This window comes from Dermacentor silvarum, chromosome 10 (assembly GCF_013339745.2).
Source record: "Dermacentor silvarum isolate Dsil-2018 chromosome 10, BIME_Dsil_1.4, whole genome shotgun sequence".
In the NCBI taxonomy this organism is placed as follows: domain Eukaryota; kingdom Metazoa; phylum Arthropoda; class Arachnida; order Ixodida; family Ixodidae; genus Dermacentor; species Dermacentor silvarum.
This window is the reverse complement of record NC_051163.1, coordinates 121,444,843-121,458,929: the sequence shown is the minus strand read 5'-3', so window position 1 is coordinate 121,458,929 and position 14,087 is coordinate 121,444,843. Positions and strand designations below refer to the sequence as shown.

The 14,087-nt window shown below is 41.9% G+C and overlaps 1 long non-coding RNA gene and 1 other non-coding gene across 5 annotated transcripts; both read left to right on the top strand.

Annotated features, from left to right (window-relative positions):
* The first annotated feature begins 223 nt into the window (after positions 1-223).
* Trnaa-agc (transfer RNA alanine (anticodon AGC)) lies at positions 224-296 on the top strand. Its single transcript has one exon. It is a non-coding gene; the product is annotated as a tRNA-Ala (tRNA).
* Positions 297-1,316: 1,020 nt separating this feature from the next.
* Positions 1,317-12,345, top strand: LOC119466546 (uncharacterized). 4 transcript variants are annotated; one of them, XR_007463888.1, is made up of 6 exons: positions 1,317-1,736; positions 2,344-2,637; positions 4,026-4,274; positions 7,970-8,168; positions 9,954-10,161; positions 11,237-12,345. It is a non-coding gene; the product is annotated as an uncharacterized LOC119466546 (long non-coding RNA). The 4 variants fall into 4 exon arrangements; XR_007463889.1 differs by lacking the exon at positions 2,344-2,637; XR_007463887.1 differs by lacking the exon at positions 2,344-2,637 and having other exon boundaries at positions 3,964-4,274.
* The last annotated feature ends 1,742 nt before the right edge of the window (positions 12,346-14,087 follow it).

Below are 14,087 nucleotides of genomic sequence, written 5' to 3'. Positions count from 1 at the left end.
TCCTAAAATTTTTTTAGGAGGCATTGGCCTGGCTTGACGCCCAATGGTGGTAGGAGGGGGGCGTTTAGTGGACAGGAGGAAATATTAGAGCGGCCCTGTTTACCGATAGCGGTGCGGAACCGCAAAATGTGTATACAACCACGAATCTAAAATGCACTTTTTTTTTTTTTTTTTTTTTAGAAATACTTCTTATAATACTCAAAATGCCACTCATAGACCTATTGGGGGTGTAGCTCAGATGGTAGAGCGCTCGCTTAGCATGCGAGAGGTACGGGGATCGATACCCCGCACCTCCACAACGTTTTGTTTTTTTCTTTGTCTTTTTTTTTTTTTTTTTTTTTTTTTTTTGGTGTGTCAACTGCTTATGATCGACTTGCGTGTAACAATAGAGGTTCAAAAACCTGCAATGGTACCATAATAGTACACCCATATAGAAGTTGACTGCTACTTTGGCAATTTAGGCAAAAGAACCATCTTTTTGAAGAAAAAAAAAATCTTCAATCACAACGCAGCCCCTCCACTTCCCATATGAGAAAAAAAAAAAAAAAAAAAACTGCATTCAGCATCTGTACGGGGCGCGAGGTGCCTAAGGATCTTGCTCTAGACTGCTAGAAAACCTTGTTAGGTTATTATGACAGGTTCTGAACAGTGTCCTGATTAAGATTTATTACACTTCGGTGACGGAAAATTGGTGGTACACAACCCATGCAATTACGGGAATTTTTGTACGACATTACGCAAATGGAATGTACTCTTACGCCCACTTATTGAATTTTATCTAGCCGACACCACTTCTTTGTGGCTCAACGCTCCTTGATCTGTAGGCGCTCAAGCTGGACAACAAGCAAGAATATCCAACAGGGTCGGTCATGCACACGGAATACACTGCGGTTTGAGGGGGCCAGAGCTGCACGCACCATCCAAGGCTATCATCCACCTCTTCTGGCTACCGAAACCAAAACTAATTTGTAAAAAAAAAAGTGTGTTGTATTGAATCATTTAGGAAGTTCTGACCCTTTCCAGCATTTTGCTAGAGTTGACAGTGTTTACATCTTCAGTTACTCCCCCCAAAAATAGTAAAATGTAGACCATGCAATGACATGCACATGCAATGACCATGCACAAGACCACGTGTAATGACAGACGAACCTCCGCGTAAGGTAAACGCAATACCATTTTTTTTTTTTTTATGTGTAGTGCGCGTGTGTGCGTGCGGCGTCTGTGTTTTGCAAGCGATTTGTTCTAAATGAGACAGCCTGATAAACATCAGCATCTCGGGGCTCAAATCGCTCAAACATGTCGCTGTCGATCTATGGGTACAGTGTCTACTATGGGGAAACCTGTGAGAAAACTCTAGGGCTGGAGCACTGCTACGCGCCGCTACAGTGGTTACAGTTGGAGCACTAGCACAGTTCAGCACTAGCATATTTCCTGACAGCAAAGCCACTGTAGCGCTAAAGCGGCCAGTGCTCAGCCTGGCCGGCTTGCAGAGTTTTCGTACATGTGTGCATGTATTACCAGGGACGAAACAGGACAGCAGAGACAAGCTCTTGTCGCTGATTACCTGCGCCCTTATCGTCCTACGTTCGTAGTGTGGGCGCGCTATACGTACTATGGGAACAGTTGATTGAGGTAAGGTTATGGCAGAAACTTGAGAATAGCACTCGCCAAGTTACGCGGGTGATGTTCCAAAATGGCACAAAAACGTCTGACTTCGTCATCCCTACGTCTGTGAGGTAAGCAGGCAGTACCATCCCATCACCGTAGCGCCTGCAGATGTCAGATTGCAGCACACTGTGCCCATGGTGTGGGAAGCGTAATTCGAAGTGGCCACCTGTATCGCTTCGTGTGAGCTCGATAATGCGCGCGCGGTGGTTCCAGCGAAAAAGCACAAGGGACCACAATGCATTCTCAACGCATCTGTAAACGGTGCTTCCGTGAACATGCGAGCCAAATATCCCAGCGCATTTGGCGAACAACCCACAGCTCGCTGGGTTCGTGCACCTCCTTGAAATCCTTAATAACCCTTGAATTTAGACAAGATTGAAGGGCCCTTAAAACTCCTTGAAAATTAATATGCTCCTTGAATTACTTAAAAACAGGTTGGGAGCTAGTGACTTTCAAACATTCAAAGTAACAAACTCCACATCGGGGTTACTCCATGGACACTGTCTATTAGGAAACGATCGTAGATATTTTCTTTTGAGAGTGTCACTAAGTGATGCAATTTGCCATGTACACAGGCACCGACAGCAGAATTGTTCAAATTACCACTGCAATCGTGGAACTAGAACTTGCCAGATCAAGTGACCGAGCCGTGACACTGTTCTTGTTCTTTGCTAGTTGGTTCCCAGGCCAGCCATCATGGCACCATTTTCAAGGCCTAGGCCCTCTAAATTCTGGTGAAAGGGTTTCAGCCATTTGGCTTTAACACGATGCGAATCTTTGGCTGAAGCCGAACACTATTTACCATCATGGTGGAAGGCGACTGACATCATTACAATGGGAAAATCAACTCCAAAAAGCCACCCGAAGAGCATGAAGCATGTGTTCAACTAAGCAGCCTGCTTAGCTTCTAGACATTGAAGCGAAGGTGAAGGAGACTTCACTTTTTTCCAGTGCATGTGTACGAATAAGGTTTGTTTCCCCTTTTTGTAGTATGGCCTTTGGCATCAATGAAATCCTTTAATTTTGAGTCAACTGTTTTTTGCTAAACCTGATCTCGCCTAACTTGCTCATTCTGATGGCTTTAGAGACTGCCAACCTAACAGCTAAAAACTGCATCTCAGATGGTAGCAAAGGCTACAAGCAGAATGTCTGTTGCAGTGTTGGTAATTTAGCTAGAAATTTAATAAATTTAGGGAGTTTATAATCGCCTGAACAACTGTTTTGCCTTTTTGGAGTCTAAATGCTTTTTTTTTTAGAAATATATATACATATATAGCCAGTAAATTGCCCTGGTAAAATTACTTAAGAGGCTTTGGCTAAGTTCAATGCCTCATGCCCATTTCACCTTAAGAGGAATATATGCATTTCTGGTTTGTCGCTACTTCTAAAGACATATAGAAGAACTTAGTAGTGAGCTATACGGGAGCATCAAAGCTGCTTTTCTAGGCAAAACACACTCCTGAGATCTGATACCACTTTATACGGGTGTCACTCGGTGCACTTTTCATCGTGATCAAGCCCCATCCGGATCGAACTTCTTGGCTTTGATTGGCTTCTTTGAGCAAGCTGCGCGATGGAGTCAATCGCAGTCGAGAATTTCGATCGCGACCAAAAGTGGTCGTGTGACACCTGTATTAGAAAATATGGGGTTTTCTCTTTTCGCATTCTGACCATTTACTTGCCTCTGCAGAAAATAATTAAATTTTAGTTTAAGAATTAATAATTACTTCCAGTAACAAAGCAAAAAACGACAAAATTTTGAGCAAACCGTCATCATCGCTTCGTAACCTTTCGGTAAACGTTCGCAGTTTCGACCTCAATTTGAAGCAGTGATGCAGTAGCTGGTGCAACATTATGCGCAGTACTATTCGTCGTGCAGTGCGGGTTGGAGTAAATATCTGCAGGTTCCTGTGAGCAATAAATGTGTTCAGAGCTTTTTTCTTTTTATTCATGCGCATCTACTCTCCTTCTATCACCTTCACTTTTTCACTCTCCTTCATGTTCCCGTTCCCCCCTTACCCCTACACTAACGCCTGTTTCCAGAAATGTGCCTTAACTCAAAGCCCATGCTTGACTCGATCTAGATGACACCTGGCATGTTCACGTCAGGCTCTCCTAGATCGAGTTAAGCATGGGCTAAAGCACATTTCTTATTACGAGGCTAAGTAAGCATATAAGGTTAGAACACAGTAATCTGGGCATTTCTCCTATAATAAATCTTCTGTCTCTTTTCGAGAAGACAAAGAAAATTTTCTTAAATGTTGGCTCTAGTACATGCTGTCTTTGTTTGTGTAGGTGGCGCTCCCAAGTGGTGAAGCAGAGTGACACAACCCTTTCTTCCCCCTCTTTACTTCCAGCCTTTCACTTCTTCCTACTGGCTTCACTTATATCCTTTCAACTTGGTGCTGATTTATGGACGACCTGCAGAGCATGGCATGAGCCAATCGTATTGTCATGTGCTTAGGAGGCCAGGCGCAGTCTTTATTGCTGCAGCATGTTGGGCTGTGACCTGATGACTTTGTCCCAAAAAATCAATGATTAAGTGTCTGCGAGTCAAGAGCTATACAAAAGTAGCACTGACTGCAACAGAAACGAGAAGCGAAATGGTAGGAAATCACAAATTAAGCACATAAAAAAATAGCAGAATCTCTGAGAACACCTTGTTCTTGGGAAGCTTTGTTGATATTTGTTGAAGCCATTGAGCTCAAGTAAGGCAAATGCAAAGAACAGAGGACTGCACACCACGGGCATGGTGTCCAGTCCTTTGTTCTTTGTGTTTGTCTGATTTGTGCTGCAATGGCTTTGACTAATTTCTGATGATTATCTATGGCAATGTGATAGCATCATTACACTGCATTACTTCAAGATTTATAAGTTTGCATATGATAATTGTGACCAGATATGGGGCAAAGCTTGTGGGTGATGCTTTGGAGACATTCGCTGCCCGTGATGACAAGTAAAGAACAATGTATGCATGCACAATGAACATCTACCCAGTTTCAGATTTTATTTGCGTTTTGTGAACACGTGATCGATTACACATCTGCCGGTCGTTGTGGCAGTATTTAGTCATATTTTTCTTAGATTCAGCCCCAAATAAGTATCACAGATGTAGACAAAATAAACAACCGCTCAATGTCAAATTTTACCTTGTCTCTCGTGTGGAGAGTATACATTCGCTTCAAGTGTGAAGCTGAATGATCTTCTTGAACTCATTCAATTGCAAAAATCGTTCGATTCTAATGGCATTAAACATTGCTGTGTTGCAGCTGACTAATGTCATCCAATGCTAATGCCATTCGATTCAAATGGCATTATTATGTGCAGTGTGACAGGGGTACAGTCGAACTCGGAGTTATCAAACCCACATATAACGAAATATTATCAGTGGTGGTCCAAATGCGCCATTTGCACCATTTTGCTAGATTTGTACTCGTCTGCGCCTTGCTGCGCCCACCGAAGTGCAAATGCGCCGAAGCACCACCTTTGCCTTGGGCGCTAAGCGGACATCGCAGTAGCATGGCCGATCCCTCCCTTTGTGGACAGACCCGCGGCTAAGCATTCCTAGCATCAGCGACGTGGACTTCGGGACCAAGCTTTGCGCACGGAATCCTCGATTAGACACGCAGTTAATATTGCCTTTCAGTACTCGATGTTTCGGAATTCGTGACTAAGCACATCGAGCGTCGACTCCTCGAGCCCGCAGCTAGGCATTGTTGTTGCACAAAATTGTTTTTATGCATTTCTAGTCGGTTTTGTATTATGTCTGATGGCATAAAACTATTCTCAGTAGTGCACAAGTGCTATTTACATAGGCAAATAAAGTCTGTTTGCAACGTTTTCTGCTCTGGGCACGCGAGCTAAATGGCTTCGTCAGTCTGTCTTGCTTGTGTCCATTTGCTCTGAAGAAGTACTTAAAAATTGTGTAGTAGTAATAAGCTGTACCAAATATCATGCACTTGCTTTTCTCCTGCTCCAACTGATCCAAAACGCAAAATTTTGTGCCACAGAACTGCTACAAAATGCTAATATGGCTGCTCCTAAATTGCTACAAAGCAGCTTTCTTCCTGCTCCAAAAATTGCTCCAATTCTTAAACTGGCTGGACCACCACTGTATTATGTTTATGGAACAGCTGTAAATGTCCTTGAAAATTTCTGTATGAGATTTTTATTTTATGTATCGAATAACCTATATATTGAACTTTTTTTTTGTGATCCCCTTCAGATCAGACATATCCAGGTTCAACTGTATTACACACTAGCTTGACCCGCCGTGGTTGGCTTAGCAGCTATGGTGTTGCTCTGCTAAGCACGAGGTCGTGGGATCAAATCCCAGTCACGGTGGCCACATTTTGATGAGGGCGAAATACAAACATGCCAGTATCCCATGCATTGGGGGCATGTTAAAGATCACCTAGTGGTCAAAATTAATATTTGATATTTTTGACTACTGGAGACTAATGAAACATTTTGCAACAACCTACTGTTAAAGTCTTGATAGTGTTCTTTGGTCTGTTAAACAGAGTATTGCAAATTATCAGAAGGGAAACAACGACAAAAGTTTTTGAAGCACTGCAGATACAAAATGGGTAATGCTAGCTTTGTTTTTGGCTTCGGAGTGGAAGCCTACGGGATAAGCATTATTTTTGCTTGTAGTAAGTTATTTAGTGTACTTGAAAGTAGCAGTCTTATCTTTACATTGCAACCAGTGATGTTTTCCTCGCAATGGGTTCATTTGCATTGACGGTGCACTGACACATGAGCCATGTAGAATCCCCCTTATTACAATGGAAAGATGCAAGCATATGGGCACCTCGCCACGCACTGCACTTCATGCAAGTGCAACCCTGTCTTCCACAGGACAGTGATTCTGCTCAAATGTAGGAACCAAAGAAAAAGATATGTCGGTGAAGCCTACCATAGCCTCCTCTATAACTTTTCGAGGAGGCAATGAGCCTACATCAAGATGGTCCCAATAAAAGTAAACCGCAAATAAACTCTCTAAAATCAAGATTTGTTATTTTCAGCTCTGGCCAACATGTCATAAATGTTTCAATTGGGCAGCATCTGATTAACGCGAGTGATTATGCCACATAGCTAGGAGTCAAATTAGACCGCAGTTTTAAATTCCACTATCAAGTTGCATACATAAAAAAAAAAGGAAATGACTTGCGGCATGAGAGTCTTCACCAGAGCGTGTGCTCATTTCAGCCCTAATGCACTATTGTCACTCTGTTAAGCATTTCTTTTTTTCACATAACTACGCTGTGGCCATCTTGGGGAAACAAATATAATACTCGTGTAAACTCATTCACAATCAAGCCATCAGGGTAGTAACTTGCAGCTCTTAGAACGCTAATGCAAGAGAACTGCTCAGAACTAATAACATGCTCACCGTACCTCAGATAATAAACTATAATTTAGACATCTTGTAAGCTGATAGGCAATCAGCTCCCAGTAGTCCTGATTTCAGAATCATCTTTACTGAATGCTAACATTACAAGATTTGCATCTAACAAAAAATTTTATCTTGCCCAAAGTGCGGACTAATCATAGCAAATTCAGATTTCATTTTTCTTGCATTTCACTCTGGAACTATTTGGCTCTAATTATAAAAAAAAAAGTGTAAGACCACATGCTAATTAAAATTATCATAAAATGTTCTTGAATTAATTGCTGTAATTTCTGTACAGATTCTTGTGCGTCTTCTTTTTTTTTGTTTTGCTCATCTTTTAACATTGTTTTTGAAACTTCTTTCTAGGTTGGCACTTTAGCTTACTTTCACGTATATTGCTCATAGTTTTGTGTATACATCTTACGTATATTGCTCAGTCATTGTTTTATCATTTGATGTCTTTGTAATTGGAATATATCTATGTGCATTTTTCTTGTTATGCTTGTTATTTGCGTGTAGTTCATGTTTGATATACATCTGTAGGTACTCACCTTCCTGTATTTTTTTACGTGCATTTTTAAAATTTCTTTGTGTATTTTCATTTAACTTGTTCTCTCTGGTACTTGCCCTATTCTTATATGAGCATTACGTTAATACCATGGTTTTGCTTTATTTTGCTGCCATATAATCATTCCTCTCATCATCTAACCTTGACCGGAGGTCCCAATACAGTCTTTGACTATGGGACCTCATTGTGTATTTCATATTTATCAAAACTTGTAGCCACTTTGTGAAGCAATGAATCCTGAAATTGTGAAATGTGATCTGGTACAATGTAAGAAACGCCTTTGGGTATTCAAGCTGATAATTTACACGAATTTGAGACGTTCTTGTTTTCTTTGACAGGTGGAGACCAACGATGCAGTTGATCTTGGGACTCTTACAAGGGGTGGCTGGAATCATGCCACTTTTCTAAACAAACACGTTACTGCCTGGCCGCTGCACTTTAAAGGGACACTAATGAGAAAGATCATTTGACCTGCATTAGTGTAAATTGTCCTTTTACAACACCAAAAACACTACTCTTACCGCAAGAAGATGCTCGGTAAGCCAAAAAGGCGCAAGAAAAGAAAGTCGGGTGGCGACACAGCCTTGAAGTTTTGGCACCAGCTCATTGTGACATCAGAGATTTTGACGTCTGCTGGGCCTAGTTAATTTTTCATTGTTAAAAATGGGCTACATTGTGTCCTAAAAGAGGCAGATACTGAATTTGGCAAGTTTGGAGAACATTTATTGCTGTGTCACCACGACCCAACTTACGAGAAAATACTTTGAAATCAATGACGAAGCAATAAGGTTTTAATGTGGCCATAGTGTTTTTTTGTCCAATAATCAACCTCTTGCTAGTTACATTAATGAAAATGTTGTTTTGAAAGGATGCTTTATCTGTGTTAGCTGAACCTGTGTTCTTCTATAGTGTCCTTTTAAACATGGTAAACTGACTGCACCATGTGGACGTGCAGAGGTTACAGTGTCAACACATGGAGCATAATTTAGCACTTTCACGCAATAGAAGCTTGTCTTCCTTGTAGCTGCATCTAAAAAAATTAAATGTTGTTTATTGTCTTGTGCTTGTTTTGCATCACATGATAATACCATGTCATGATAATATCATCGCATGGTAATAGCATCACATGATACTTAATAAATAAATAAATAAATATGACTTAAATTCTCCTTGCAGTATACTGTAAATGTACAGCGCTCAAGGATTGAAACGCGATACTTGGAGCACCTGGTGGCCGGTTCTTTTTGCGCCACTGGTGAGCTCTGGTTTGATCGCTGATCAGCCGCCGAACACAGCCAAAATGCATTGAAAAGGCTCGCATTTTCATGTAATGGCAAGAATACATCGGCTTGGTGACCCCACAGCCACCCCTAGTGCAAAAATGTGCCATCAGCCACTTGCTCCGAGTATGGAGTTCCAATCGCTGAGCACTGTACGTCTGGAGCTGTATAAAGCCAAAGGATGACCTAAATGAGTACGAGATGAGTGGAAACAGCACAAACAAGTGATAATTACAAAGTGATCATGTGGCTTTTTGAATCGGGTAGTGCTTGTTTTCATTGACACTTAGCATCCTAACGGTCTCAGTTACTTGAAAAGGAATTTCTTTTTTTATATATATAACCACACATATTAACTCCCTCTGTATTATGTTATACCGAATTTTGCAGTGCCCAACTTTGATGTGTTTAAACATAACACTGCAGTGTCCGAAGTTTAATACATTGACGCTGGCTTTGGTGTTCTTTCATGTGGCCTTATTGTGTGCCATTCATGCTAGTCTGTTTTAAATGCTGCTTGTATTATCTTGTCTTTTTGTTCTGAAGCTCATTCTGTTTATGGTGACTTGCACAATCTTTGCAACCTATGTCAGTACGATCTTACTGATGCAGCTGCGACTTCCACGACACCAGCTTATGGTGCTTCGTTGTAAAGTATGTATTGTTAGTGTCCTGTACGCTGTGAAATCTTTCAGTTGCAGCCGCCTTATGCTCACAGCAGTGCTGATTTGAATAGTTGTGCCCTAAATAACGCTGCAAAGTTTGCAAATAGTACCCTGGACTGATGGACCACATCTGTACTTAACCTGACTCTCTCTTTAACTACTGATCCTAACAGTGTACCTAGCATAGCCTTGTAACCATTTTTCATGCTTATTACAATCTCTTAACAGTTTTGGTGCAATTTCAGATTAAGAGTACTTGTTTTGGTTCGGAGCAATGCAGTTCTATCTACTCCTCACTCCATGTGCCGTGGTATAATGTAAACGACTTCATTACAAGAAAGCCAATTTCCTGGTTCATCTTTTTCTTGATGCTGCAGTTTCTTGGAGGCTCTGTGTTCTTCCTCTGCTGTTCTCCCTAAAAGTTCAGTGTGAAGTTTTGAATACTCGATGCCTGAAGTCAGCTTGTTCATGATCTATATAAGAAAATACAGGCATACGACAAGCAACATGTGGATCTGTCTAGATTACGTAAACATGCACTGGAAGTACTGCAGACTTCGCTATAAACAGGACGACTTACCGTTTGTGAGTACTAAGTTCAACATTACTAATGAAGAAAATCAAGTTTGCTTTATGGAGCTCTTATGATCGGTATATTGCAGTACCATTGATAAGTGTTACTGGTAGTACCGCAAATGCTACCAAAATCAGTCATGTGTCACGTACTGACTTTTTGACAGCTTTCAATTATTATTTAGCATATGTTGAAACAAATGTCTTGTGTATCATGGGTTTTCTGCATGACGGAGTTAAATTAGCACGGTGCTGACTTTCTGTAGCTTTTCCTAGCTTATTCCTTTTTGATGCGAAAGCATCAGATGGCTCACTGAGCGAAAAGGCCTCGCGTTTGTCGTCTGTAGCAGAGAAACGGCACCGAAATTCCCACTGGCTGTGACGCCATGGCACGAGCACGCCTCAACGGTGCAGAGCGGGCGAAAGGGAACGCCTGCTGCTGCGGTAGCATGAGGGGAGAGGGCATTGCCGTAATGCCACGTCACCCTCGCTCTCGGAAGCCTAGGTTATCCGCGCATTCCTTGTCCGCGCCAGCTCTCGCCTGCGTTCTAACTGCGCCTCGATGAGGCCAAATCAAAACACGCCAAGCGTCTCAATGGCTCGTTTGCCCGCGAGGAGTAGTTCATAACTCATAACATATACTTTCCTGCGTTGATTTGCAAACGCTCCATCTCTAGCTTCTTGCTTTGTTTTTTTTTTTTGTATCTTGCTTTTTTTCATTTGTATTTGCAACTTTGTTGTACATTATGATTGTATAAAAATCCCCCCCTATGTAATGCCCTTTGCGCCTTTAGGGTACTGAAATAAATAAATAAAATAAATAACTCGAAGGACCGCTCGGGCAGCGTTCAATTAGACACTAATGCTTTCGCATTCACAACTCATAAGAAGTGCTTGAGTGTCCTCGGTTTCTTTTTTCTTGTGACTGCATGGTACATGTAATAAACTTAAAGCAGCAGACCATCATCTGAAATGCTGGTACCTGGATAAATAAAAAACAGAAGCCAAACAGTGGGGTAGCATTATGATCTAAAGAAACAGTAACCAGTACTGATCTTAATTTTGTTTCTGTGATCTTTTCTTTCAGCATTGCCATTGCCCCAGTTGCAGCATCAAGCGTTCTACTCGGACATTCAAATTAAGTGCGAAAATTCCCATGACTCTACAGCAGGGGCCAACGACAACGGCATATGTGCGAATTTAGTGCCAACTGTGCTGCCAGATGAGGGTGCCATCACAAGCGAAGCCAGCGAGCGCTCACGCCGTAACAAGTGCATATATTCTTGTCCATATTGCCCTTACGTTGCACGGAGTTCGCACTTGACTGCACACATGCGTGTCCATACTGGTGAGAAACCATTCAAATGCAACGTCTGTTCAGCTTGCTTCACCACGAAATCAAACCTGTCACGGCACGTGAGGGCTCAACTATGCGGAAAGCCATTTCCATGATCCGTCTGCAACTAGCGGTTCAACACCAAGTGCACAAGAAGTGATTAGCTTGATGTGTTCCAACTCCCTGAAAGAAGGTGGACTGTGCTGGGTGGCAGCAAGGCCTGTTCACACAGCCATCAACTGCGAGTGTGCTTGAACAGCAAAGAAGGCTCAAGTTTAGAACAAGCATTTCAGTCATATGTTCGTGGAGTGGTTGTGTAATAGCATGAGATTATAAAAAGTATCTGTCAAAGACGCTCACCAATAGACTGTTTATTAGAAAACCACTTATGTGCAGAAGTGTGGTGCTTCAAGCTGTGCTGTGAGGACACCTTTGGTTGCAGTGCAATGTTTTACTGTGCCAGGCAGTTTTAAAGTAGGAAACAGTCGCTGTTTCTGTAATTTGGTGAGTCCGTTGCGCTCGTTGGTGTTTGGATGCGCTGGCGCAGATGTCACTTAAGTTGCAGCAGTTTGGAACTCCAGTTTGTGGGAAGAGCTAGTGTGGATATGTTTTTCCATGTGGTGATGTTGATGCCAATTTCGAAATGCATCACTTATACAGTTCTGTGTACACATGCATCAGAGATAAAAAGTTCATGTTTGCCACAGCCAAGGTCTTTTTCGTTGGCTCGCCGACACTGATAAAAAGCATGCTGTTCTACTGTGAGGAAATGGTTGAAAGCATATTGAAAGAGTTGCACTGAAAAATTCTCAGAACCTCTGAATGAAGGCTGAGAAATAAAGCAAAGATTTCAAAGTGTGTCCTTTGAGTCGTTTCGTATTTCGCAATTCAAAATGGACAAGGCTTGCCTGAGGGGTTGTCGAGTGAAAGTTTGGAGTAGGTGGCGGAGTACAAGATGTGGAGAGGTGCTCGAAAAGGTGTGATTGCCGAGGTACTGCGCACTCTGTGGGGAGGAGGTGCAGCATCAAAGAAGGAGCTGCATGGCACAGTGCTCGACTCAGTTGCAAAAATGTGTTGCATTTTGCTCAGTAATGAAAAAAAAGCTTGTTGTCTTGTACACTGACATCCTTGTGGAGATGCAGAAAAGTACATTATTGAGGCATGGCTGCACGTGAGAAAAAGCACTTGCTCAATCCCTATTGTTTCGTGCCCCCTCAATTTTTGCGACAGCACGAAAATTTTGCCAAATACAAAGGAAACTGTAGGAAGTCTTTTGCCGATAAATGGTGAAAAAAAAAAACATGCTTTAACCAAAAGCTCTATCTGCATGTTGTAGATGATAAATGTGCTGCAGTAAATGCAACATGATTATTTACAGTATTTCAGAAAGTTGTCCTCGCCCACTGGTTAGTGCAACTTCTCTGTTCAACTATATCACATTGACTGCGTATGGCTGCCCCTAGACTTAACTTGAGCACATAACTTGTGCCTTGTGTGCAGAATGGTCACTTGTCCAGTATCTGACAGGCAAAGCTGGTTTTTTGGAGCTGTTTCTAATAGCTAGCTAATTGTGTTAGTTAATGTGAAGTTAATTAAGATAGAGTTAAGGCACTCAAACCTTCGGTGGGAGTTGAAGCCACAACCTTTGGTGGGAGAAAACAATAGGAAATAACGCATTTGAATGAGAATGTCAAATAATTTAAACAATGTCTCGTGAGCGCACAGGCTTGAGCCTCCATCCTCTTTAGCGTAAGTTAAAGTGAATGTCAACTTTTTCAATGTGAGCTATTCGCCAAGACCACAGCAGCAGCTACGATTAAGAAAGTTCGGGAGGATATGCAAAGAAATTTTCACTTTAAATTAAGGAAAGATGAGGCATCCAAACATGCCACTGCTTCATTTGGCAGTATTTACATGAATATATTGTCACGTAGTAGTGACGCTGAAGAAAACAGTTGTAAAACTGTGTACGACGAAACTGGTTGTTTATTGGGCGAACCTGTGCCCACAAAAATCAAGGTACACTCAAAGCACAACGATAGCGGCGAACACAGTCGGCGATCGTCGAAAATCTGATCAGCGGCGAAACGCGTCGGCTTTTATACCTGAGTCATCGAAGATTCTAGATTAATCCCTGATGCCCGCGTGTCTTCCAGAAAGTTCTAGACAATTCACGTCAGTCATGCAATCAGATAACAGACGCGTCGGTGAAAACAGGCAATGGAAAGAAGCATCGATAACGTTCTAGAAACTTCCGATACAGGCGCGTCCTGCGCCGAGCGATAACGTTTAACATTTGTTAGCCGGTGGAAAGCGGCCACCGGTGAAAGATAAACATGTATACGTGTCAATATAACATGCACATAGTTTTTTGGGGGGTTTAAAATAAAGAACCATGCGTATTCAAGTCCAATGCGCACCTGATTTTATAACAAGAATGTACCATCGATTCTGACTATCTGAAAAAAGATTCAACCTGCAGGTCAACTTGTTTAATGTTCATGTAAATAACAACGTTATAGATTAGTGATATTATATGTTAAGGAATATAATCAAAAAAGTTACGGTGGAGCTCTACTCTCGATGACTGTCAATGGTGATG